The 5,447-nt window shown below is 41.1% G+C and overlaps 1 protein-coding gene across 1 annotated transcript in view; it reads right to left on the bottom strand.

The window, feature by feature from the left end:
* Positions 1-4,558, bottom strand: part of LOC108752975 (acid sphingomyelinase-like phosphodiesterase 3a) — a 45,037-nt gene extending 40,479 nt beyond the window's left edge. Inside the window, exon 1 of the mRNA XM_018494250.1 lies at positions 3,957-4,558. The gene's annotated coding sequence lies outside the window, so the exon portion shown is untranslated. The remainder of the gene's footprint in view (positions 1-3,956) is intronic.
* Positions 4,559-5,447: the final 889 nt, after the last annotated feature.

Here is a 5,447-nt window from a genome sequence, read left to right as displayed (position 1 = left end):
CACACACACACACACACACACACACACACACACACACACACACACACACACACACACACACACATGAAATATTTGGTATTCGTTTGTTTTCAAAGATTAATTCATACATTCTCTTTACATTGCAAAGGTATAAAAAAATACAACTGCTTTTTACAATTGTTGTTTTATCAACCTATTGCAAGTATAGTAACTGGCAATTTCCAGCCAATGAATAATTTTATTCAATTGCCGAGATAAATAATCTTTATAAATAAAAATCTATATGGTACAGTAGAATAGTATAGATTTATATAGTAAGAATATAATATTTAAGTACTTAATACATTCTAGTATTAAAAATATTGTGCTTTTAGTTTATTCTAATAAGAATCTTATTAACTCATAATTTAAATTGCAAAAGAGATTGACAAAAATTCTCGTAAAATTATATGTTGATCGAAAACTTTTTGCTGCTATTATCCCTTCGTGTATATTTATACACGAAGCAGCTTTTATCCAATTATTGTCCAATAGAATACAGATCAAAAACGACCTCCGAAGGGTATACCTTTCGAGGGTTGATACGATATTGCTGCAAACAGCCGAGTCAGCCTATTATGTTTCGTTATGGAATTTTTCTTTTGAGAAACTTGTTCGGTAATATGTATCCGATGGCTGTATCGCGAAGCTTGCACATCCGTACGAACATCACAACTATTTTTAACAAGTTTCGCACTAATGCAAAAACTTGCGAAATATAACGTCTAATAAGCTCCACTACATCGCAGCAAAAAAAAACGACTAAAACGCGTAATTTTCATCCTGGTATTTCTACGAATTTCTTCGAAATTGCATAAAAGCATATTAAAATGATAAAACAACGAAATAAACTAAAATAAAAATACAATAAAAACAAAATTACGCTCCGAGTATCGTTTGTTTACAACGTTAGCTAACAACAGTTTACAAACTTTTTCGTCCTCACTTGCATTTCTACGGAATACAATGCGAAAAACGTCGCTGGTGGAGCGGCGTATGTGCTAAGTTTATAGAACTTTCAACTACTACTTGTGGTACAATTCCTATTCTGTAATCCTTGGGCGAATGATTGCTTCATCTAATTCGATGTGTGTGTGTGTGTGTGTGTGTGTGTGTGTGTGTGCGCGCGTGCGTGTGTGTGTGTGTGTGCGTGTATGTGTGTAAAGTCATTGTCACGACGGAATCGGAAAGAGGTCACCGTATAATACAGCAGGCTGAGCACTGTTCGGATGGGGAAAGATGTGGCTGACGGAAACGTCGATTAACCGTACAAAGCTGGAGCGAGGCGCTTATTCGCGAATTCGGCGGAGCGCACGTCATGGAGGCTCTGGCAGATGCAGCCGCAACGCGCGCACATTAGAGTTTGTAACGAGATGAAAGCGAGGCTAACGCACGTCTGGTACATCGGTCGATGTTCAAGAGTTTACCGCATCTCTGTATCTTTCAGCCCTCGTCCCCTTCCTTCCTTCCTTCCTTCGTCGGAGCGTAAAATTTATGGCGTGTAATATCATTACGCCGCAAATCGGTCCGCGATTCCATTCGCGCCGCGGGATTCGCATAGGAGTTATGTATGATCGGCTCGAAGAAAAAGTATAATATTCACGCGTGCCCCGCCAGAATTCGCGTGTCAGAATAAAATTATCCGGCCGCAACGTGTACGTGGCATGGTGTGTGTGTGTGTGTGTGTGTGTGTGTGTGTGTATATATATATGTATATTAGCTGAGCATAATATATCGGGTATCCCGCCGTGTAATGTATCGGATAACTGTCAGATGGATATAGCGAAAGTTTCGCCTGCCCGCTTAAGACGCGCTTAAGCGATTTTGCGTTTCTCGAGGATAACGCAGATGTTAGTTTTGCATTCGCGAGCGCGGTGCAGCCGCGAGAGCGCGCGATGCATTTCGCATTAATGTATTCCTTGTGCATCCCCGACTGCCGCCACGTGGGTTTAACGCGGATTCGTAATAATTTATCTTCCGTTAGGACGTTTTAAAGTAAAGTTTAAGTTCTTCACCGGGCACCGTAGGACCGATTGTTACGTTTAGCGATAACGCTCCGCGCAAACAGACAGTACCTACCAGGAACAATTCAACCGCGCCTGAGACAACAGAAATTGCAATTTCCAAGATCAAAGCCGCGCCTGGTTGCCAATTAGACGACTCAATCAACTTCCGTGTTCTCCAGCTTTAGGAAAATCACATTCGCAAGATACGGCGGGCGCCGATTACGTAATATTACACAGTTGAATATTACACGAATATTAGAGCTGAATATTATAGCTGATGAAAAGGACATGAGCCGAAGAATCTTATTAAATAATCTTGCGCGTTGCGTTTAACTGTGCTTGTGTTTTAATAAATATTGTGAAAAATATTAGTGTGTGTGATTTTATTTGAAATTTTATTTGAAATTTTTATATATTACTGCTCCAGTATTCATACGAGAAATTCTCATATTTCTGTCGGCTATTTCAATAAATAAACGTAATTTAAAAAAGACTTATAATCCATTGATGAAAAATAAAATTCTGAAGTTAGTTCTTCCACGGAATTCTGATTTCACTGAGCGCCAGTGTAAATTGGATGCAGCGTTTAAGGAAAGTAATGAATTAGGAGTAGAGAAGCTTGAACTCAATTATAACGGATGTCAATTTAACATTTCACGTCATTTAAAGTCAGAAAATCAATGAATTTACATTTCGGCGAAGCAAAATAAAGAAATTTTTCTTTGCGAGTTTTCTCGAAATTAATTAATCAACAAATTTATTACTTTTCGCATCTGTGAGCACTAAAAAATGCATTCGTTTTAAATATTGAATATTGAGAAAGGAGACATGAAAAATCGATATTTATGATTTATTTATCAAATAGAAGAAAAAATCCATTAGATACATTTTGCTTATTATTTTAAACGAAAAAAAGAGCCATTGCGATAAAATAAAATTTTAATCTTTTAGTTAAACAAATTCTTAAATTTTCTAATCCAGTATAAACCGCAAGATGACATACTCGCAGAAAAAAAAGAGGTAAAAATGTCTTAATATACTATAATATATGTTAAATTTTTGTTACTAAATATTTACATGAATAAAGAATTTGTGTACAGAAAAAAATAAAAAAAAAATAAAAAAAAGAAGGAAAGTTTAAAAAAGTTGAATGTTTATACACTAATTATATGCAAAGCTACTTATCGTTATTTTTTTTATCGTGAGGTATGTTTTTTATTCCTGCATTAAACTGGACTACAACTCTTTTTCTCGCTTTCGTCAAATATCAAATATATATCTATCTTGCTTCAAATTCCAAAAATGATACGATTTTGCGATGAGCAATTCAAAATCCGGTAAATTATTACAATCGATGCCAAGCCGTCCAAAATATGATTGAGAAATATATTTCAAGTATCAGCTAAATGTCAAATTCACACGTTAATTCTCTTCTCATAAACGACTAAAATATGCGAAATTTACTTCCAAACGTACAATTTATTTTAACGTTTTGAAATATTTGGTTCGCTATTTTATAAGTTATTCGTCTAAAATAATTAAAGAAGTAGTAATTCCATTTGAAATGTTTCTTTCATCGCAATTCGAAATATTATCTTTCAGCAATTTGCTGATAGATGATATTCCGAATTTCGATCTGAGTATCTCGATAGCGAAGGGATTATTGCAGATATATAGTAATATCTCTCGGAATTCTTCGAGACTTTCCAACAAGCAAGGTGTTGAGAACGTTTTCAACTGATAAAATTATCCATCCCTTTCCGTCGGCAAACGTGATGGAGTCTCTCCAACTTGAGCAATTATACACAGATTTCTACGTAGGCTCGAACGACAGGACTCATTTCCGCTTTATGCCTTTTGAACCGACGCGTTTACCGAAGTAATAAAGACCCCGCCGTACGAGACTGCGGACGAAAGGCAATCAGCACTTACGTGTTCGTGTGATTCCGCGAGAATGGATGTCGGGTACCGGGAGCCTCTCACTCGTGACTGGTCATACCGAAGAACACACGTACACACTCGGTACACCTACACACACCTCTTTCCTTTCTTTTTCTGACCGATCGCGCGAGCGGATTTACGATCGCAGCTTATAAATCACAGAGCGGTTCCAACCGGCGCGGTTTATATATATCGTTCCCCTGAAGATAGTGTCTTCAACGTTTCTTCCCCACTCGAATCATTTCGTTTCGCCGCCGGCGAACGACCCCTAACTCCGTCCGTGTTCTTCCTCTTCCGCTCCCGATGGCACCGTAAAGTCCTTTCCGCACTCGCGATTAGATAAATCGTATATTTATTCCTTAGCACCGACTTCCTTATTCGTTTCGTGAATTTGCAACGCGGTTGTAGCGCGTTATATCCGCAATATCATTGACGACAGACGGAGAAAAAGACAAGAGGAGTGACAGTGACGAAAATTGCCGCGCTCCGCGTCGCGTCGCGTCGCTTCGCGACGCTTCCTCCCTTCAGCGAAAAGCACCCCCTCACTTTTGCAAGGTGAACGATCGACGAACCGTGTGCGGTTCGCAACCCGGCACGAGTCGAACTCGCTACCTCCTCGGGACGGTGTTCCGGTGGGGTTGACGCCGCCGCCGCCGCCGCCGCCGCCGCCGCCGCCGCCGATATCGGCGCTGCCTGCTGGGGGTCGCGAGGGTGGCTCCAGCTTCGCGACTGCGCTCTCTCTGCTCTCTTCAACCCATTACGTACCTTACACACGCGTGACCGTGAGACAACACGCTCTTTACGCGTACGTATCGCATACGTGTGGGAAGAGAGGCTGGTATCTCTTTTTCTCTTTCTCTCTCCCTCTCCCTCTCCCCTCTCTCCCTCCTTCTCTCTCTTCCTCCCTCCCTCCCTCCTCCCCCTCTCTCACTCTATTTCTCTTTTCTCCTGCCAATCCTTCTCTCTTTTGCTTTCTCGCACCGCGCACACCCCTGAGACCCCTGCCGTCTATCTACAGCCCCGGACCGAGTCTCTCGCCACCGCAACACGTATCCTCGTAGTGGCTTTCTCTACCATCGTCTCCCTCCCCCCTCCCCTTCCCCGCCCTCATCCTGCCTCGATTGTGCTATAACTCGCGATACATTGCCGTATCACTTTATGTCTGGCATAACGTTTTATTAACCAGAAATCAAGTGCGCTTCCTTCGATCCCCTCAGCCGAGAGTCTCTCCATGTTCTTCCACGTATTTTCCCATGTCTTCTGTACTGGTTTCTATTTATTCACGCTCTTGTCCGACGGACATGCTATTTCTTTGGCACTCAACTGCCGCTAATATCGTGCCGGTTCCACGTATGGTGAATATGATTGTCGCTTAGAACATTTCTATTAACTGTCATGCCCGCTGCTTTCAGCCTGATGTCCTCGATCGTGTATGTGTGTGTGTGTGTGTGTGTGTGTGTGTGTGTGTGTGTGTGTGTGTGT

Source organism: Trachymyrmex septentrionalis, unplaced genomic scaffold (genome assembly GCF_001594115.1).
Source record: "Trachymyrmex septentrionalis isolate Tsep2-gDNA-1 unplaced genomic scaffold, Tsep1.0 scaffold62, whole genome shotgun sequence".
NCBI classification, from domain to species: domain Eukaryota; kingdom Metazoa; phylum Arthropoda; class Insecta; order Hymenoptera; family Formicidae; genus Trachymyrmex; species Trachymyrmex septentrionalis.
This window is presented reverse-complemented; position numbering and strand designations above follow the sequence as displayed.